The 23,760-nt window shown below is 36.7% G+C and overlaps 1 long non-coding RNA gene across 2 annotated transcripts in view; it reads left to right on the top strand.

Annotated features, from left to right (window-relative positions):
- The first annotated feature begins 1,000 nt into the window (after positions 1-1,000).
- LOC104244664 (uncharacterized) overlaps positions 1,001-23,760 on the top strand; it is a 35,101-nt gene continuing 12,341 nt past the window's right edge. The window contains exons 1-3 of one of the 2 annotated variants that reach the window (XR_011400586.1): positions 1,001-1,358; positions 1,758-2,144; positions 16,897-17,024. This is a non-coding gene — a long non-coding RNA (uncharacterized lncRNA). Of the gene's footprint in view, positions 1,359-1,505; positions 2,145-16,896; positions 17,025-23,760 lie in introns of those variants that run through there. The other variant, XR_011400585.1, reaches the window with a different exon arrangement.

Below are 23,760 nucleotides of genomic sequence, written 5' to 3'. Positions count from 1 at the left end.
TCTGCTCATACTACTTCATTGACAAGCACAAGAGGAACTACCAAAAAGTTGATTCTGGCTTCCCTGCCTTTGTTGCCAATTAGTCCGCCATCCTATTTGCCTCTCTGAATGTGTGATCTACCGGTGGATGGCCCAGTGCTGCTAGGAGAAACCTGCATTCATATATCAGGGGATCATATATTAGATGTCCATTATTTATGCATTATATTATCTCTGTTGAATTCACAATGTCCTCTAAGGGCATTAGATTGCTTGATATTGCTATTTTTAGGTCATGCAAGAAAGCTCTTAACTCATAATGGAGGGTATTTGTGCACTTGATTTTTTCCCATGTACTCTGTTAGCCAATCCCCATTGTTGTTGCTAATTACCCCTTCTATTCCCCCAGTGTTATTATTTTGATTGTAAGCACCATCAGTGGTTAGCTTGTAACAACCCCTCCCTCGGTGTTGCCATTTAATAGATACAACAATACTGTGTCTGGGCTCTTTTCCTCCAATTGCTATGTGCATGAATTCTACAACCTTGTTAATGGGCACTCTAAAGGGGACATGATCCTTCGTATGGTTGAAGTTGTTGATGTTCCTGTGAGCACCTAATTTTTGACCATATTTAAATTTTTACCATTTTAAGTATGTAACTAATTTTAAGTTTAATTTACATATTTTAGCTTTTGTTTTACCCTTTTATAGGTTTTTTTTGAAGAAAATTAAAAACTACAAAAGAGTTACATTTTTTAGAGTATTAGTTTTATTTTTATTTACAAAGAATGAAGAGTTCAAAAAGTATAGTTTTATCTAGTTTAGTACAATTTTTAAGTTAGAGGCTTTATGAATTAAATATTACTTTGCTTTGTATTTACTTATTTTAGTAGGAGTAGATTGTTTTGCTTAATTATTATAAAAAACAAATACTACAAAAAAAAGCCAATCACAATTGGACACTTATCAAAAATTCTTCCTAACTAATTTCCACTTTTCTTGGTAGCTTCTCACCGGCACACACTTTGGATGGCCTCACAATTCACTCATTTTTGGCCACTCTCATGGGCTCCTCTTCCTCATTCTCTCTTACTGATATAAACACTCACCACACACAAAAGAAAGGAGAGAACAAATCTGAAAAAGCATTGTTGTTGCTAATTACCCCTCCTATTCCACCAGTGTTATCATTTTGATTATAAGTACCATCAGTGGTTAGCTTGTAACAACCCCTCCCTCGGTGTTGCCATTTAATAGATACAACAATACTGTGTCTGGGCTCTTTTCCTCCTATTGCTATATGAATTCTATAACCTTGTTAATGGGCACTCTAAAGGGGACATGGTCCTTCCTATGGTTGAAGTTGTTGATGTTCCTGTGAGCACCTAAGTTTTGACCATATTTAAATTTTTACCATTTTTAGTATGTAACTAATTCTAAGTTTAATTTACATATTTTAGCTTTTGTTTTACCCTTTTTGTAGGTTTTTTTTGAAGAAAATTGAAAACTACAAAAAGAGTTACATTTTTTAAAGTATTAGTTTTATTTTTATTTACAAAGAATGAAGAGTTCAAAAAGTATAGTTTTATCTAGTTTAGTACAATTTTTAAGTTAGAGGCTTTAAGAATTAAATATTACTTTGCTTTGTATTTACTTATTTTAGTAGGAGTAGATTATTTTGCTTAATTATTATAAAAAAAATACTACAAAAAAAGCCAATCACAATTGGCCACTTATCAAAAATTCTTCCTAACTAATTTCCACTTTTCCTGGTAGCTTCTCACCGGCACACACTTTGAATGGCCTCACAATTCACTCATTTTTGGCTACTCTCATGGGCTCCTCTTCCTCATTCTCTCTTACTAATATAAACACTCATCATACACAAAAGAAAGGAGAGAACAAATCTGAAAAAGCACCGTCATAAATGAGGTTCGAAGCTTTCCGAGCAGTTGAGGTCTATTTGTAGTCTTGTTTAACTGCTAGTTGAGGTCTATTTGTAGTCTTGTTTAACTGCTTGTTCATTGTTCTTCAGTTGAGTTTGTGAGGTTGCCGAATCGAGTTTTTCCAGTCTTGGGTTCATCAAATTCCAAAGAATTATTGTTGTACAAGTTGCTTTGAAGGATCTATAATATGAAAGAGAATATTTTGCTACAATGAAAGGTTCATTTCTCTCATTTTATTCTTTGATTCATTATGTCAATCTCTTCCTAACATCTGATATGATAGAGATTTTAGTTTTCTTCTGTGCTATCTTACAAAAAATGAATGTGTCGTGATTATTCGAATGTGTCCATCGTATTTGTTAAATGCGTTGGATATTAAATTATCTATATTAAAACATAGCTTCATGTTAGTCTTTTCTAATCGTATGCTTATATAAATGTTATCATGATTTAGCATGTTATATTTAAATAGTACTTTAATGTATGTTGATAAATGAATTGATGAAACACTAGATTTTGGTTAAATTAAAGTAAATTTAGTTGGTTGGTTTGGACTTTCAGTTGGTTTTTGGATTTGGGCTAATAGGGTCATATGATATTGATTTACAGTGACTCCACTTGAATTGATTGGGCTTAAATAATTTTAAATTGCCAAGCCCACCACAAAATAGACCAGTAAATAGGCTAGTCATCTCTTTCTTAACTAGTTAATTTTGTTTCTTCCTCAAATAAACTCCATGACTCTTTAGAACTTCACATTAATCTCAAACTTTAGGAAAATAAATAATAGATGAACATCGTAGTTTACGTTAGGCGTGATTAGTAATAAATTATCGTGACTATGGGTACAGTTTCCGTAGCATAGTCATGATATGTAACTCCAAATTCAAGTGAACGCTTACCTGACTTGACCTTACAACTTCAAATAATAATAAAATACACATGCTGTAAATTGTGAGTGCATTTCATGCGGCGTGATTTGCGATATGTACAAAAACGACAAGTGCGCGACACCGTGACTTGTTTAAATAAATTTCATACTTGTTTAAAATAATTAAAAGCGGTATAAAGAGTAAAATGCACAATAGGTCTAAAACATATAATCAGATAATTAAGCCAAATATTAATTTTTAAGTGACCATTCTAAAACTACGGAACTAGGGAGTACCTCACACCTTCTCCCGGATTAATAAAATTTCTTACCCCGATCTTCTGTATTCCCGGACTATAAATAGAGTCAACTTACTCAATTTGGGATTTTAAAATAAACTGGTGACTTGGGACACCATAATAATTATTCCAAGTGGTGACTCTAATTAAAATAAATAATCCCATTTCGAATAATGTCACTTTAATTGGAAAAACTCCCTACCCTTATTCTTCGGAAAAATAAGGTGTGACAGCTCTAACGACTCTACTGAGGAAAAGATCCAGAATCTCTGGTTCAGGGTTCAAAATTCGAGCTTAGATAACTGTTATACTTGGCTTTTGTAAATTGTCTGATATTACATGTTTGGGCTAATGAGCTAATTGCCGCTCATTTACCGCTCATTTACCGCTTTGATATTCTGTGAACTGTATATATAAACTGTTATGAAACCCTTCATCTCTATGAATCTTCTAAATCTTCTGGGAAACGCACACTGGTATGGCTTCTTTTCTGTTAGAGTGTCATATCCCTAATTTAGAACGAGGATCAGATCAGTTATAAACCCGGATAGCCTTTTAGTTTCGGTACGTTACCCTCTCCCCCTGGCTCGAGTTGTCCGCTCGGGTAAGCTAGGTCTAGAACAACACACCCCAGGATTCAAACCTAGAATAACATAGCCTCATGCGGGATCCCTAGTATGAACGTTTATTTGCATCATGTGCATTTTATTCTGGGGACTCAATACAGGGGTTGGGTCCGTCTAAGATAGGTACCCAAATTAAAAGACCACCTTGATACATTTTACGTGCTACTTGTGCAATTATTTATTTCAGCTTGCATGTTGACCGACTTCTAGAGTAGGGAAAGAAAATCAAGAAAAAACTAAGAGTGAGGTAGGAAAGAGAAAATTTACCCGGTTCTGAGAAATTCAGGTATTTGAAAAACTTCGAAACACTGCCGGAATTTTGAAAAAAAGAGAGAAAAAGAAAAGTCATTTAAAAATAAGCCAATGTTTTCAAAAGTCATATTTTTTCCTGTTATGTCAAAACTTACCGAACTACGCGGGTCTGATTCTCACTGGATATGAAATACGTAGACAAACCTCATTGGGTCTGGCCCCAATTTTCAAAAGAAAATCCAAAAATATTTTTATTTTTCTTAATTCTTTCTTTAGAAGTCTTTCCTTAGAAAATTCAAAAAAAAAGTTTTTAAACCCTACAATATTTTCCTTCTTTCCGAAGTCTTTCATACGAGAGAAAAAGAAAAAAAATAAAAATAAATCAAGAAAATCAAAATCCAAAATATGTGTTTCACTTATTTTGAAGTATTTTTCCCAAAAATAAAAAAAATCAATAACAAAAATCCAAAAATATTCTTTTTCTTCTTTAGAAGTCTTTCTTTCGTAAATGTCATAAAATTTGAAAAATTGAAGTCCAAAAAATATTTTCACTTTTCTTCAGAAGTTCACTTTTGGAAATTAAAAAGAAAACTCAGAAATTCGAAATATTTTCTTAGATTTCTCTCTTTCGAAAATTCAGAGGCACCATTCAAAATTGAAAGATATTTTCTTTCATTTTTAGAAAAATAAAAAGAATCGAAACTCAAACAAAAATATTTTCTTTATACTTTTGAAATTCTCAAAAATTCAAAAAAAAGGAAAAGGAATTTTTAGAAGTCTTTCTTTCAAAAAGAACAACAAAGAGATTTTTTTTTTTAAAAAAAATCCAAAATCCAAGATATTCTTTCATGATTAGGAGCCATTTGTTCTCTAAACTACGTGATGATCTGATTCATGCGACATCATGATACATAGGCAATCCATATATGATGCGATCATAGCCATAAATAAACTGAGACAAAAAAACAAAAGGGCAAAACAAAGAGCGAGCAAAAAAAAGTACATATATATATATATATATATAGATAGAGAGAGAGAGAGATGGAGAGGAAGTTATATATATATAAAGAGAGAGAGAGGAAGTTAGATTGAAAAAATGAAAGAAAACGTGGAATAAAAAGAAAAGAGGTACAAAGTGAAAAAGGGTTAGTTAAAGCCGGGAAGAAACACACAACCGTTCAAACACATGATAGAAGCGTTTAACTGTTTAGGTGTATTGTGTCACAAGCCAATTACATTACAGGCCGTGATGGCGCCCAACATCGTCGTTAGGCAAGGCAATACCGATCAACTAGTGTTTTTCCATTTAAATAAATTATTAAGTAGTAAAATTTTCTTATTTGTTAAAAAGATTAAGAAATTTACAGCTGTAACATAAATAAGCGGAAACAATAAGTACTAATCAGAATCATGTAAGCCAACCCAAAATCATAAGTCTACTGGTGAGTGTGCCAAGACCTGATTTCACAAGTGTTTGGGCAATCTAGTAAAATATACAAAAGAATACTGCTAGCCTACTGTCTGAGAGGAAATAGATAGAAAAGTTAAACATAAGGAAGACTCCAGCTGCTGCAGAATGGCTCGGAAGGCAACTCACTGTGAAGTCTCGAAGTGGGGATCAACTACGCGCCCCAGACGGGTAACTAGATGCACCTGCCTCAGATCCTGTACAATTAAGTATAGAAGTGTAGTATGAGTTCATAAACAACATGTACCCAGTAAGTATCCGGTCTAACCTCGAAAAGTAGTGATGAGATGTCGACTTAGACACTTACTATGGGCTAACAATAATATAATTAAAGAGTTATGCTAAGCATGAATATCATGAACAATACTGAAAGCTCAATAACCGAAAGTGATAAGTTCTTTTTTCATAATTATGATTTCAACTTCAGTCATATCATTTAACAGTTTACATTTCAAGGCATTTAAGCAGTATAAATCATGGAAAGTTCCAAATAATTATCATGCGCAAATTATGCTGAGGTCGTACGACCCGTTCCAACAATATATATAAACTGTGTACTGCCGGAAGGTCAAACAGCGCGAATCATAGATGCATCTATTTACTACCGAGGTGCTCGGCCCGATCCACAAATAACAATTATTTTTAAGAAAAACACAAATGTCTCATTTATAGTCAAGTATCCCATTCAAATCTTCAAGTAAGTGAAATTAACCTTATACAACTCTTTTTATCAATTTCTAACATGACTTAGGTGATTATATTAGCAAGTAAGGACGCAAACATTTCAAATATAGCATGATACGTCCTAAACTATCCGAACAATAGTATAATAGTAGATACATACAGACTCTCGTCACCTCGTACGTACGTAGCCCTCACAATTAGGTACAAACATTTATTTAATTCACTTATGAGGTCAATTCCCTCTTAAAATGTTAGAAAGGAGATTTACCTCGTCTCAAAGCCTACTTCCCAATTCAATAATGCGCTCAGACCTCCCAATTCGATGCCAAAAGACTCGAAACTAGTCAAACATCACATAAGCAAATCAATTTATGCTCAAAAGTTTATATCTCCACTATTAAAGTGATTACCCACTCCAAATTGCAAGATTCCTAAAATTCACTCCCGGGCCCACGTGTCCGGATTCCAAAATTTTTCGAAGAAAGTTGTTGCCCATAGCCTTAGGAACATAAATATATAATTTTTCCTAAGTTCCATAACCAATTTTGTGGTCAAATCTCATTTTTATCAAAAACCTAGGTTTTCATCTAAATCCTTGATTTTCACTAATTTTTACATGTTAATCTACCCATAATCTATATATTTAACTCATGTTGTGTAGAAATTACTTACCTCAAAGTGCTATGTCATGATCCAATTTCATTATAGGTCGTGATAGCGCCCAACACCATTGTCAGGCAAGCCAACGCGGAAATAATAACAAATTCTAGGTTTACTTTACTAAAACAGTTGCAGCAATTTCTTAATTAAAACAAGTGATAAATAGTAACGTACAAAAATAATTATACAACCCCAAAAGAATAGTCTACCAATGTGTGTGCCAAGACCTGGTGTAACAATTATGTGGGAATCTAGTAGAATATACAAAAGAATAAATCTATCCTAATGTCTGAAATAAAATAGACAACCAAAAGTATAGAGAAACTCCATCATGCTGCTGAACCGCATAGGAAGGGAGCAACTTACTGTGGAAGTCTCGGACTACGATCAAGAACACGCACCAGACTGGTAGCCAGATGTACCTGCCTCAGATCCTGTACAACTAAGTACAGAAGCGTAGTATGAGTACATAAACAATATGTACTATCACGACCCCAAATTGGACCTAATCGTGATGGCGCCTCTCGTGAAAACAAGGCCAGCCGACACAATCCCCAAATCCATTTCAATAATTTCAATAGATCAATCTAAGCCTTTCTAATTAAGCAGATATTGCATAATGTAACTCTCAATAAATAGTGCGGAAATAGATACAACCCGACATCGGGGTGCCACAAGTCACAAACATCTACTAAGGTCTAAAACACAAATGAAATTCTGCAAATACTAAATACAGTCTAATGATATCAAGAGGGAGTAAAGCAGTGCTGCGGACGTCGGGCAGTTACCTCGCTAAACTCCAATGACTCTGCCTTTGCTCAACCAATACCCGATACCGGGTGCAGAAATACCTGAATCTGCACATAAGGTGCAAGGAGTAAAGTGAGTACTCCAACTCAGTGAGTAATAATCATAAATAAAGACTGAGCGGTAAGAAATCACGAAAAGTGTATCAACATGTTGTATAGAAGTAGTACAAAATCAGTAAGAAAGCAATTAAGCTATGAAATCTCTTAAAGCATCTTAGCTCAGTTTAAACTTCTTTAAAAATGACTTATTAACAGTTAAACAATTGAATGCAAAATAACTAGAACAGATAAGCACAGAAGAACTGCCCCCGGGCAACAAATACACAATTAAACAGGTAAATGACAGGCAATTAAGGAAAATAAACACATAAGGTTCGCCCCTCGGGCACAATATTAAAAAATCCGTCCCTCAGACAACATCTCAGAACAATACCAGCCCCTCGGGCTTAATCTCACATCACAATGGGTACCCGGGCTTACTGGGGGTGTGCAGACTCCTGAAGGGGCCCCTTATAGCCCAAACGCAATATCAAGCCATCTCGTGGCATCATCTCTAGGCTCTCGGCCTCATATCAACAGGCCACCTCGTGGCGTACATATCTGAGACCCTCAGCCTCATAATCAAAATCAGTGTATCACCGCTGCGACGTGCAGCCTGACCCAAAAGTATCCTCACAACACAGGCCCTCAGCCTTACTCAGTCAAAAATGACATAAGCCACTCGGACAATAGTAAAACATGATGCTCAACCCAAAATATTATTTAAAATATCATTTCAAGTGTTAAAGCAGAGTAAGCATGACTGAGTTTTGAAATAGTAGAATATAGCAAGACTGAGTACAAGTTTAAAGTCAAAACAGTGAGGAAATATCAATAAAAATCTCCTAAGGGTTCAAATAGTTGGCACGAGGCCCAAATATAGAGTTCAACCCAAAACATGATGATAGCAAGTAGTTTTCAATCAAATACGCAGTAAAAAAGTCATTTGGGATGGACTAAGTCACAATCTCCAACAGTGCACGACCCCACGCTCGTCATCTAGCGTGTGGGTCACCTCAATATAGCACAACGATGTGCAATCCGAGGTTTGATACCCCCAGGACAACATTTACAATCATTACTCACCTCGATCCGGTCTAAACTCTAGCCCGCGATGCCTTTGCCCACATGAATCGACCTTCGGATGATCCAAATCTAACCACAATCAGTACATAACCATTAAAATATGCTAAAGTAACAAAGCCCACTCGAAAATATCCAATTTACATAAAAAATCCCGAAATTGCTCAAACCCGACCCCCGGGCCCACGTCCCGGAGTCCGACAAAATTGACATCCATAGAATCCTCATCCTCCCACGAGTCTATACATATCAAGAACATCAAAATCGGACCTTAAATGACCCTTCAAATCCCCACTCAAAGTTCTCTTAATCTCAAACCCTAATTACCCATTTTTGCTACTGATTTTTCATGGATTTCAAGCTTATAAATGTTAAAATTCATCATAGAAACAAGTTTAGGGTCGAAAAATCTTACATCCACGAAATCCTCTTGAATTTCCTCTTCAATTAGCTCTCCCAAGTTTTCTCCCGAAAGAAATATGGTGAAAACCCTCTCAAAATCGCGAAGGGTGAGATATATACATTCTGACCCAAACATTTTTGCATCTGCGGTCAAACTACCGCATCTGCGGTCAATAAATTGCTTCTGCGGTTTTCACTAAAACGACCCAAAATCACATCTGTGATGTTCACTCCGCACCTGCGGCCTCGCAGGTGCGGTTTCCCAATCGCTTATGTGGTCACAACCTACCTCACCTTCTTCCACTTCTGCAGCCTTCATCCTCGCATCTGCGGCATAGCACCTGCGGTCCCCAATCCACAAGTGCGGAAATACCAAAGACAACAAAATCTGCAGCTCACCATTATTCTAAACTTCTCCGTCAACCATCCGAAATCACCCCGAGGCCCCCGGGACCTCAACTAACAACACAAACATATCCCATAACCTTATTCAAACTTGTACCAACCTTCAAAACACCTCGAACAACATCGAATCAACCAAAACACATCAGATTCAAGCCTAAGTTTCCAAAATCTTCCGAACTCCGCTTTTGATAAAAAACCCAACCTAACCACGTCTGAATGACCTGAAATTTTGTACACACATCCCAAATGACACAACGGAACTACTGCAACTTCCGGAATTCCATTCTGACCTCTATATCAAAATCTCACCTATCAACCGAAAAACGCCAAAATCTCAATTTTGCCAATTAAAGCCTAAACCTTCCATGGACTTCCAAAATGTATTCTGGTCATGCTTCGAAGTCCTAAATCTCCTAACGGAGCTAACTAAATCATAAAAATTCCGATCCGGGATCATATACAAATAAGTCAAAATCTTGGTCAAACCTTTCAAATTTCAAGCTTCAAATTGAGAACTGTTCTTCCAAATTCATTCCGATTACCTTGAAAACTAAAACCAACGATTTGAATAAGTCATAATTCATCACACGGGTCAAGTCATGCCCAAGAACTGGCGAGCAAAGTGCAAAAGCTCAAAACGACCGATCGGGTCGTTACATCCTCCTTCACTTAACATATGTTCGTCCTCGAACGTGCCCATAGTTGTTGCAAAAGCCAACCAACCGCTGAATAACCTTACCATGCATATACCCGGGGGTGATCTCACCTCACCCTATCTCATATAGGTCCGATAACACAATGCAGCTAAAATTTCACAATCCAACCTAGCCCATAAACCTTAGAACCACATTTCCACTCCTGAAATCATCCACAAGATCAAAATATCACATCTATACTCTGAGTAAGCCAATAACCCGTACCTGCAACCTTAGGTGCAATTACCTGATATACCGTATAACTCAAACACTTGTAGCGACAACTTCTAATCATAGCAGCTGCACATAACAACAGAAAACCGGTAGAAAAACCTCTTATCAACTAAAGTATCATTCCGACACTTTCATATACTGCCTATGATAAATAAAACACGCAGTAAGCCATAACCATTTCTCAGATCAACCATTCAGGAAGCCACTACTCATTTGGCAAAGACTATAGCAAAATTCTGAGCCAAATCTCAATAATATCCTTCTAACGTGCTGAAATTAAATCCGTTTGTATTCATTAAAGACCCCAACGATCTCATCTAATCCAACACAATTTCTTTGGTGACATGACACATCAATACAGGCTAAAGCCACAACTTGTGCAATCCGCGCACCTATAAGCAACAATCCGAACATACTCAAATCATGAAATGACTCAAATGAAAGAGCTGAACCGCAAGCTCACCAGAACCACCACACGCAATGCTAAGAACCTATCACACATCATAGAAACAGAACACACGAATCTAACCCGCAGGATCCTACCTCCACATGGCTTCGCTCCAATGTGCGACCTCATCCAAACACTAGCCCACATGAACACCTCAAGTCACTATGCTCAAAATCGACAACCATGCGCAATGTGATGTCTAAAACCAAAGCAATAATCATAAACACCGTGAAGCAATTGATATAACATTACACATACCCGAAGGGACACAACTGATACGCCACTCGCCGAGCAATACCCAATACTCTTCTCGCTCGAATTCCACTACGAAACCCAATAGAACCGCACCACAGGTGCCTATAACCAACAAATTCCAATGCCTCGCAACACGTAAAGGTAACTTATAGATCCCCTCAGAGCACTAATAGCTCAATAACAATTGACTCAACACATCCCTTTCCCATGGCAACTCGAAGTCAACCAAGCCGTCTCGATACAGAACATACATCTATATAGGTCTACCAATGAACCCTCATCAAGGAGTTCCTGAAGCTGATCCTTCAACTCCTTTAACTCTGCCGGTGCCATACGATACGGTGCCCGACGTCAAATCAATACCGAAATCAACAACCTTGCCCAACGACATGCCCGTCCACAAGAACACGTCCGAAAAGTCCCTCACCACCAGAGCTAAATCAATGGTAGGAGTTTCTACACTGACATCCATCACGAAAGCCCGAATAAGAAAGAAAATCCTTCCCATCCATCCGCTGGTTCTTCAAAAATGATACCACCCTACTAGGAACATAATCTGTTGAACCTCGCCACTCAACTTGTGGCATTCTTGGCATAGCCAACATCACCGCCTTAGCGCAATAGTCCAGAATGACACGACACGAAGACAACCAGTCTATATCCAAAATTATATCCAACTCTAACCTACTAAGTGGCAAAAGATCCACTCGGGTCTCCAAACCCTGATAGTCACTACACAACGCCTATATACATGACCTGTAACCACAACATAGCCTGAATATGAGAACTCCCAGTCTCCAACTCTATATAGCACTTGAATCACCATACCTGATCCCTATTCCGCCGTCCGAATACATACCACATCTCCAACACTTAATCATTCCATGGGAGATACTCTAAAATTCTTCTGTGCCACCAAGCAAACTCGAATATCAGCAGTCGATCTAACAAGAGAGTGCCGCAATACTACCAAAGTACCATCAACTTAATCACATTGCCTTTTTCTGAAATATATACCCTCATCAAATCACCCCAATTTACAATACCATTTCCTTAATCATCTGAAGATCATTTTCCCAGTCATCTAAAGCTTATTTCTCTAATCATCTGAAGCTGCCCGCTGCCTAAGAGTTTTGAGAATTTCCTTTCAAAACTGATCCGTAACCTTACACATGCAATCTCAATCTTCCACAACGTACCGCATATACCATACTATCCTAGAATAACATGAGAACTCCATATCCCTTCCGAGCCTCAAGCAACTATGTACTCAACCAACCAAGAACTTTCCATTGAGCCCATCAGGAAGAAAATCACTATACATCCCACGCTCCTCATGCCAGTAGAAAATATACACCTCCAAATCGCGGTAGAAACCATCAAGAACTCTTCGACTCCCTTTTCCTCAAAACCAAACCTGACATGACTGAATCCTTCTAACTCAACCAAGCTACGCAGGCCACTAAACCTCAAGAGCATTACCGCGAAATACCTGTAAGGACTCCTTTACCTCGTAAGCATCCAAAGAACTAATCATACCCTTACCATACCGATCCGACCTACTACCAAGCTATCCTATCTATCCAATCCGACCTACTACCAAAATTTGATCACGCCCAACTATGCCTTTTAAAAAGGACAAAGCGATCGTTGCAATTATATTCTGATTAACAAGTCTGGAGTTGAATCCCACAGGGAATTAACCTATCAAACACAACTATTGGACTCACACAAATTTACGTATTCAATCTTCAGAAATATTTAAGTAATAAATTGGATGTTTACTAACTAAATATTACGTAATAAAAATGCAGTTAATAATAACTACAAACGGGTTGTAGACAAGAATTGGAATGATCTAAGGTTCTGAGTTCCCCTATTGTCGGAATCCTTTCCGCTACGTTTCCTATAAATTTGCCTAAGTCTTCTCTATCTATCATGAGTACTCTGACTGTCGTAACTCTCTCCTGAGTAATTACAACAATATACTAGACATATTCTCCTGAAATACACTAGCTACCCTTAAGTACAACTCACTTAGATCGCACCAAGATCCCTAATCCCACCTTTAAACCCTTCGTATTGTTCCCTCATATACGTTATGAGTGATGTTGTTCAACAACTACCTAAATATGTGCTCTTTCTCAAGTAATACATACTAAATAGGAACAGTTAATTGAAGGCCCTTCAGTCAATAACAATAAGCATATAGTTGAACAAATAAAGAGAATATTATAGCAAATCTATATTAACGTAACAAGAAAATCATTCTCCAATAAGTTCCATCAAAACCCTAGATTAGGAGTTTAGCTACTCATACTCATAGTAACAATATCAAAAGTAATTTGCATAATTAAATTACAAAGTAAATATAAAGGGATGTAGAAATAGATGATTCTAACTCCCAAGTAGTGTTCCACGAGCTATCCTTGCCTCCGATTGCAAAAATCCTTCAAAGTGGAATTTTTGGGTCTATTTATATGTTTAGGATAAAACCTAAATGTGTAGGTCAAATCGTAGTCAAGCCGGGAAATGAATTAAGTCTTCGAAACTCGAACTGGAACTGGCCTCAAGCCTAGCATCGCCAGCCTAATGCCAGCTTCAACCTGGCCTTATCCTTGTAGTGCCAGCCTAACGCTAGCCTCATCCTGGATTTTACCTCACAGCGTCAGCCTAATGCCCGCTTCAACCTGGCCTTTGCCTGGCCTCGCCAAGTCTCTCATTTTCACTGTTCTCGAGTACACTTTCATCGTTTAAGTATCCCTTTTGCTCTACTTTCATCTTCAATTCACCTATACATAAAATAGACTCCATTACATGCAAATAAAGTGTAATTTATCTTTAATGCGTGTAAAATGCAAGGTACATAATGCGTTAAACCATGAATTATAGCTACAAATTAGTCTTAAAAGCTATTTTAAGGAAATTTTACCTCCTATGGCAAAGATATACATCCTATTTATTATAAATCAAATCAATTTAAAATATTATTTTCTAGTTACCTTTTATACTTTAGAGCAAAATAAGTACTTATGGTATATATTACCATTGAGGCATAAAATACTCTATTTATGTTTTTCCTCTTTCTTAGACAGCTGGACATACCTATTTTTAAGATGATTGCTGTTACTATATTTATGAATACATGGCGCAAATATATGTGAATACATGTGCGTACAACTGGACTGCCCTGATTTTAGGCATTTTTTGCTGTTGTGTTCATGAATACATGGCACGAATACCTGTGAATACATGCACGTAAAGCTGGACTGCCCTAATTTTAGGCATTTTTTACTGCTGTATATATAAATACAACATCACGAATACATGTGAGTACATGCGCGTACAACTAGACTGCCCTGATTTTAGGTGCTTTCTGCTGCTGTATTCATGAATACATGGCGTAAATACATATGAATACATGCGCGTACAACTGGACTGTCCTGATTTTTAGGTACTTTTTACTATTGTATTCATGAATACAACAACACGAACACAACAAATACACTAGCATAATAACTGAATAGTAGATGTAAGAAGTAATTATGTATATGATAGTTATAGGAAGTTAATATCCACCAAGCAATAATGGTTTCTAAAAATTCCTCTTTTTTAAAAATAATCCAAAGGGCTCTAAGTTAAGTTTGTTCTTACATTGGGTCGGGGAGGAGTTAAGCCCATCATACCAAACAATGAGTAGTCCAAAGCTACATTACAATATTACAACTTTTAACATTTCTTTCAAAAATAGTTCCTAGGGTGTCTGCTCATACTACTTCATTGACAAGCACAAGAGGAACTACCAAAAAGTTGATTCTTGCTTCCCTGCCTTTGTTGCCAACTAGTCCGCCATCCTATTTGCCTCTCTGAATGTGTGATCTACCGGTGGATGGCCCAGCGCTGCTAGGAGAAACCTGCATTCATATATCAGGGGATCATATATTAGATGTCCATTATTTATGAATTATATTATCTCTGTTGAATTCACAATGTCCTCTAAGGGCACTAGATTGCTTGATATTGCTATTTTTAGGTCATGCAAGAAAGCTCTTAGCTCATAATGGAGGGTATTTGTGCACTTGATTTTTTTCCATGTACTCTGTTAGCCAATCCCCATTGTTGTTGCTAATTACCCCTCCTTTTCCACCAGTGTTATTATTTTGATTGTAAGCACCATCAGTGGTTAGCTTGTAACAACCCCTCCCTCGGTGTTGCCATTTAATAGATACAACAATACTGTGTTTGGGCTCTTTTCCTCCTATTGCTATGTACATGAATTCTACAACCTTGTTAATGGGCACTCTAAAGGGGACATGATCCTTCCTATGGTTAAAGTTGTTGATGTTCCTGTGAGCACCTAATTTTTGACCATATTTAAATTTTTACCATTTTAAGTATGTAACTAATTTTAAGTTTAATTTACATATTTTAGCTTTTGTTTTACCCTTTTATAGTTTTTTTTGAAGAAAATTAAAAACTACAAAAGAGTTACATTTTTTAGAGTATTAGTTTTATTTTTATTTACAAAGAATGAAGAGTTCAAAAAGTATAGTTTTGTCTAGTTTAGTACAATTTTTAAGTTAGAGGCTTTAAGAATTAAATATTACTTTGCTTTGTATATACTTATTTTAGTAGGAGTAGATTGTTTTGCTTAATTATTATAAAAAAAAAATACTACAAAAATAAAGCCAATCACAATTGGCCACTTATCAAAAATTCTTCCTAACTAATTTCCACTTTTCTTGGTAGCTTCTTACCGGCACACACTTTGGATGGCCTCACAATTCACTCATTTTTGGCCACTCTCATGGGCTCCTCTTCCTCATTCTCTCTTACTGATATAAACACTCACCACACACAAAAGAAAGGAGAGAACAAATCTGAAAAAACATTGTTGTTGCTAATTACCCCTCCTATTCCACCAGTGTTATCATTTTGATTGTAAGCACCATCAGTGGTTAGCTTGTAACAACCCCTCCCTCGGTGTTGCCATTTAATAGATACAACAATACTGTGTCTGGGCTCTTTTCCTCCTATTTCTATGTGCATGAATTCTACAACCTTGTTAATGGGCACTCTAAAGGGGACATGATCCTTCCTATGGTTAAAGTTGTTGATGTTCCTGTGAGCACCTAAGTTTTGGCCATATTTAAATTTTTAGTATGCAACTAATTCTAAGTTTAATTTACATATTTTAGCCTTTGTTTTACCCTTTTTGTAGGTTTTTTTTTGAAGAAAATTGAAAACTACAAAAAGAGTTACATTTTTTAGAGTATTAGTTTTATTTTTATTTACAAAGAATGAAGAGTTGTAAAAGTATAGTTTTATCTAGTTTAGTACAATTTTTAAGTTAGAGGCTTTAAGAATTAAATATTACTGTGCTTTGTATTTACTTATTTTAGTAGGAGTAGATTATTTTGCTTAATTATTATAAAAAAAATACTACAAAAAAAGCCAATCACAATTGGCCACTTATCAAAAATTCTTCCTAACTAATTTCCACTTTTTTGGTAGCTTTTCACCTGCACACACTTTGAATGGCCTCACAATTTACTCATTTTTGGCTACTCTCATGGGTTCCTCTTCCTCATTCTCTCTTACTGATATAAACACTCACTATACACAAAAGAAAGGAGAGAACAAATCTGAAAAAGCACAGTCATAACTGAGGTTCGAAGCTTTCCGAGCAGTTGAGGTCTATTTGTAGTCTTGTTTAACTGCTTGTTCATTGTTCTTCAGTTGAGTTTGTGAGGTTGCCGAATCGAGTTTTTCCGGTCTTGGGTTCATCAAATTCCAAAGAATTATTGTTGTACAAGTTGCTTTGAAGGATCTATAATATGAAAGAGAATATTTTGCTACAATGAAAGGTTCATTTCTCTCATTTTATTCTTTGATTCATTATGTCAATCTCTTCCTAACATTTGATATGATAGAGATTTTAGTTTTCTTCTGTGGTATCTTACAAAAAATGAATGTGTCGTGATTATTCGAATGTGTCCATCGTATTTGTTAAATGCGTTGGATATTAAATTATCTATATTAAAACATAGCTTCATGTTAGTCTTTTCTAATCGTATGCTTATATAAATGTTATCATGATTTAGCATGTTATATTTAAATAGTACTTTAATGTATGTTGATAAATGAATTGATGAAACACTAGATTTTGGTTAAATTAAAGTAAATTTAGTTGGTTGGTTTGGACTTTCAGTTGGTTTTTGGATTTGGGCTAATAGGGTCATATGATATTGATTTACAGTGACTCCACTTGAATTGATTGGGCTTAAATAATTTTAAATTGCCAAGCCCACCACAAAATAGACCAGTAAATAGGCTAGTCATCTCTTTCTTAACTAGTTAATTTTGTTTCTTCCTCAAATAAACTCCATGACTCTTTAGAACTTCACATTAATCTCAAACTTTAGGAAAATAAATAATAGATGAACATCGTAGTTTACGTTAGGCGTGATTAGTAATAAATTATCATGACTATGGGTACAGTTTCCATAGCATAGTCATGATATGTAACTCCAAATTCAAGTGAACGCTTACCTAACTTGACCTTACAACTTCAAATAATAATAAAATACACATGCTGTAAATTGTGAGTGCATTTCATGCGGCGTGATTTGCAATATGTACAAAAACGACAAGTGCGCGACACCGTGACTTGTTTAAATAAATTTCATACTTGTTTAAAATAATTAAAAGCGGTATAAAGAGTAAAATGCACAATAGATCTAAAACTTATAATCAGATAATTAAGCCAAATATTAATTATTAAGTGACCATTCTAAAACTACGGAACTAGAGAGTACCTCACACCTTCTCCCGGATTAATAAAATTTCTTACCCCGATCTTCTGTATTCCCGGACTATAAATAGAGTCAACTTACTCGATTTGGGATTTTAAAATAAACTGGTGACTTGGGACACCATAATAATTATTCCAAGTGGTGACTCTAATTAAAATAAATAATCCAATTTCGAATAATGTCACTTTAATTGGAAAAACTCCCTACCCTTATTCTTCGGAAAAATAAGGTGTGACAGCTCTGACGACTCTACTGAGGAAAAAACCCAGAATCTCTGGTTCAGGGTTCAAAATTCGAGCTTAGATAACTGTTATACTTGGCTTTTGTAAATTGTCTGATATTACATGTTAGGGCCTAATGAGCTAATTACCGCTTTGATATTCTGTGAACTGTATATACAAACTGTTACGAAACCCTTCATCTCTATGAGTCTTCTAAATCTTCTGGGAAACGCACACTGGTATGACTTCTTTTCTGTTAGAGTGTCATATCCCTAATTTAGAACGAGGATCAGATCAGTTATAAACCCGAATAGCCTTTTAGTTTCGGTACGTTGCCCCCTCCCCCGGCTCGAGTTGTCCGCTCGGGTAAGCTAGGTCTAGAACAACACACCCCAGGATTCAAACCTAGAATAACATAGCCTCATGCGGGATCCCTAGTAGGAACGTTTATTTGCATCATGTGCATTTTATTCTGGGGACTCAATAAAGGGGCTGGGTCCGTCTAAGATAGGTACCCAAATTAAAAGACCACCTATATATGATGCGATCATAGCCATAAATAAACTGAGACAAAAAAACAAAAGGGCAAAACAAAGAGCGAGCAAAAAAAAGTATATATATATATATATATATATATATATATATATATATATAGAGAGAGAGAGAGAGAGAGAGAGAGAGAGAGAGAGAGAGAGAGAGAGAAGTTATATATATATATATAAAGAGAGAGAGAGAGAGGAAGTTAGATTGAAAAAATGAAAGAAAACGTGGAATAAAAAGAAAAGAGGTACAAAGTGAAAAAGGGTTAGTTAAAACCGGGAAGAAACACACAACCGTTCAAACACATGATAGAAGCGTTTAACTGTTTAGGTGTATTGTGTCACAAGCCAATTACATTACAGGCCGTGATGGCGCCCAACACCATCGTTAGGCAAGCCAATACCGATCAACTAGTGTTTTTCCATTTAAATAAATTATTAAGTAGTAAAATTTTCTTATTTGTTATAAAGATTAAGAAATTTACGGCTATAACATAAATAAGCGAAAACAATAAGTACTAATCAGAATTGTGTAAGCCAACCCAAAATCATAAGTGTACTGGTGAGTGTGCCAAGACCTGATTTCACAAGTGATTGGGCAATCTAGTAAAATATACAAAAGAATACTGCTAGCCTACTGTCTGAGAGGAAATAGATAGAAAAGTAAAACATAAGGAAGACTCCAGCTGCTGCAGAATGGCTCGGAAGGCAGCTCACTGTGAAGTCTCGAAGTGGGGATCAACTACGCGCTCCAGACGGGTAACTAGATGCACCTGCCTCAGATTCTGTAAATTAAGTATAGAAGTGTAGTATGAGTTCATAAACAACATGTACCCAGTAAGTATCCGGTCTAACCTCGAAAAAGTAGTGATGAGAGGTCGACTTAGACACTTACTATGGGCTAACAATAATATAATTAAAGAGTTATGCTAAGCATGAATATCATGAACAATACTGTAAGCTCAATAACCGAAAGTGATAAGTTCTTTTTTCATAATTATGATTTCAACTTCAGTCATATCATTTAACAGTTTACATTTCAAGGCATTTAAGCAGTATAAATCATGGAAAGTTCCAAATAATTATCATGCGCAAATTATGCTGAGGTCGTACGACCCGTTCCAACAATATATATAAACTGTGTACTGCCGGAAGATCAAATAGCGCGAATCATAGATGCATCTATTTACTACCGAGGTGCTCAGCCCGATCCACAAATAACAATTATTTTTAAGAAAAACACAAATGTCTCATTTATAGTCAAGTATCCCATTCAAATCTTCAAGTAAGTGAAATTAACCTTATACAACTCTTTTTATCAATTTCTAACATGACTTAGGTGATTATATTAGCAAGTAAGGACGCAAACATTTCAAATATAGCATGATACGGGTCCTAAACTATTCGAACAATAGTATAATAGTGGATACATACAGACTCTCGTCACCTCGTACGTACGTAGCCCTCACAATTAGGTACAAACATTTATTTAATTCACTTATGAGGTCAATTCCCTCTTAAAAGATTAGAAAGGAGATTTACCTCGTCTCAAAGCCTACTTCCCAATTCAATAATGCGCTCAGACCTCCCAATTCGATGCCAAAAGACTCGAAACTAGTCAAACATCACATAAGCAAATCAATTTATGCTCAAAAGTTTATATCTCCACTATTAAAGTGATTACCCACTCCAAATTGCAAGATTCCTAAAATTCACTCCCGGGCCCACGTGTCCGGATTCCAAAATTTTTCGAAGAAAGTTGTTGCCCATAGCCTTAGGAACATAAATATATAATTTTTCCTAAGTTCCATAACCAATTTTGTGGTCAAATCTCATTTTTATCAAAAACCTAGGTTTTCATCTAAATCCTTGATTTTCACTAATTTTTACATGTTAATCTACCCATAATCTATATATTTAACTCATGTTGTGTAGAAATTACTTACCTCAAAGTGCTATGTCATGATCCAATTTTATTATAGGTCGTGATGGCGTCCAACACCATTGTCAGGCAAGTCAACGCAAAAATAATAATAAATTCTAGGTTTACTTTACAAAAACAATTGCAACAATTTCTTAATTAAGACAAGTGATAATTAGTAACGTACAAAAATAATTATACAACCCCAAAAGAATAGTCTACCAATGTATGTGCCGAGACCTGGTGTCACAATTATGTGGGAATCTAGTAGAATATACAAAAGAATAAATCTATCCTAATGTCTGAAATAGAATAGACAGCCAAAAGTATAGAGAAACTACATCATGCTGCTGAGCTGCATAGGAAGGGAGCAACTTACTATGGAAGTCTTGGACGACGATCAAGAACACGCACCAGACTGGTAGCCAGATGTACCTGCCTCAGATCCTGTACAACTAAGTATAGAAGCGTAGTATGAGTACATAAACAATATGTACTATCACGACCCCAAATTGGACCCATTCGTGATGGCGCCTCTCGTGAAAACAAGGCCAGCCGACACAATCCCCAAATCCATTTCAATAATTTCAATAGATCAATCTAAGCCTTTCTAATTAAGCAGATATTGCATAATGTAACTCTCAATGAACAGTGCGGAAATAGATACAGCCCGACATCGGGGTACCACAAGTCACAAGCATCTACTAAGTTCTAAAACACAAATGAAATTCTGCAAATACTAAATACAGTCTAATGATATCAAGAGGGAGTAAAGCAGTGCTGCGGACGTCGGGCAGTTACCTCGCTAAACTCCAATGACTCTGCCTTTGCTCAACCAATACCCGATACCGGGTGCAGAAATACCTGAATCTGCACATAAGGTGCAAGGAGTAAAGTGAGTACTCCAACTCAGTGAGTAATAATCATAAATAAAGACTGAGCGGTAAGAAATCACGAAAAGTGTATCAACATGTTGTATAGAAGTAGTACAAAATCAGTAAAAAAACAATGAAGCTGTGAAATCTCTTAAAGCATCTTAGCTTAGTTTAAACTTATTTAAAAATGACTTATTAACAGTTAAACAATTGAATGCAAAATAACAAGAACAGATAAGCACAGAAGAACCTCCCCTCGGGCAACAAATACACAATTAAACAAGTAAATGACAGGCAATTAAGGAAAATAAACACATAAGGTTCGCCCCTCGGGCACAATATTAACAAATCCGTCCCTCAGACAACATCTCAGAACAATACCAGCCCCTCGGGCTTAATCTCACATCACAATGGGTACCCGGGCTTACTGGGGGTGTGCAGACTCTTGAAGGGGACCCTTATAGCCCAAACGCAATATCAAGCCATCTCGTGGCATCATCTCTAGGCTCTCGGCCTCATATCAACAGGCCACCTCGTGGCGTACATATCTAAGGCCCTCAGCCTTATAATCAAAATCAGTGTATCACCGCTGCGACGTGCAGCCCGACCAAAAAGTATCCTCACAACACAGGCCCTCGGCCTTACTCAGTCAAAAATTACATAAGCCACTCGGACAATAGTAAAACATGATGCTCAACACAAAATATTATTTAAAATATCATTTCAAGTGTTAAAGTAGAGTAAGCATGGCTGAGTTTTGAAATAGTAGAATATAGCAAGACTGAGTACAAGTTTAAAGTCAAAACAGTGAGGAAATATCAATAAAAATCTCCGAAGGGTTCAAATAGTTGGCACGAGGCCCAAATATAGAGTTCAGCCCAAAACATGATGATAGCAAGTAGTTTTCAATCAAGTACGCAGTAAAAAAGTCATTTGGGATGGACTAAGTCACAATCTCCAACAGTGCACGACCCCACGCTCGTCATCTAGCGTGTGCATCACCTCAATATAGCACAACGATATGCAATCCGAGGTTTCATACCCTCAGGACAATATTTACAATCATTACTCACCTCGATCCGGTCTAAACTCTAGCCCGCGATGCCTTTTCCCACACGAATCGACCTTCGGATGATCCAAATCTAGCCACAATCAGTACATAACCATTAAAATATGCTAAGGGAACAAAGCCCACTCGAAAATATCCAATTTACATAAAAAATCCCGAAATTGCTCAAACCTGGCCCCCGGGCCCACGTCCCGGAGTCTGACAAAATTGACATCCATAGAATCCTCATCCTCCCACGAGTCTATACATATCAAGAACATCAAAATCGGACCTCAAATGGCCCCTCAAATCCCCACTCAAAGTTCTCTTAATCTCAAGCCCTAATTACCCATTTTTGCTACTGATTTTTCATGGATTTCAAGCTTACAAATGTTAAAATTCATCATAGAAACAAGTTTAGGGTCGAAAAATCTTACATCCACGAAATCCTCTTGAATTTCCTCTTCAATTAGCTCTCCCAAGTTTTCTCCCGAATGAAATATGGTGAAAACCCTCTCAAAATCGCGAAGGGTGAGATATATAGATTCTGACCCAGACATTTTTGCATCTGCGGTCAATAAATTGCTTCTGCGGTTTTCACTAAAACGACCCAAAATCGCATCTGTGATGCTCACTCCGCACCTGCGGCCTCACAGGTGCGGTTTCCCAACCGCTTATGTGGTCAAAACCTACCTCACCTTCTTCCGCTTCTGCAGCCTTCATCCTCGCATCTGTGGCATAGCACCTGCGGTCCCCAATCCACAGGTGCGGAAATAACAGAGACAACAAAATCTGCAGCTCACCATTATTCTAAACTTCTCCGTCAACCATCCGAAATCACCCCGAGGCCCCCGGGACCTCAACCAACAACACAAACATATCCCATAACCATATTCAAACTTGTACCAACCTTCAAAACACCTCGAACAACATCGAATCAACCAAAACACATCAGATTCAAACCTAAGTTTCCAAAATCTTCCGAACTCCGCTTTTGATCAAAAACCCAACCTAACCACGTCTGAATGACCTGAAATTTTGTACACACATTCCAAATGACACAACGGAACTACTGCAACTTCCGGAATTCCATTCTGACCTCTATATCAAAATCTCACCTATCAACCGAAAAACGCCAAAATCTCAATTTTGCCAATTAAAGCCTAAACCTTTCATGGACTTCC

This window comes from Nicotiana sylvestris, chromosome 6, assembly GCF_000393655.2.
Source record: "Nicotiana sylvestris chromosome 6, ASM39365v2, whole genome shotgun sequence".
NCBI classification, from domain to species: Eukaryota; Viridiplantae; Streptophyta; class Magnoliopsida; order Solanales; family Solanaceae; genus Nicotiana; species Nicotiana sylvestris.
This window is presented reverse-complemented; position numbering and strand designations above follow the sequence as displayed.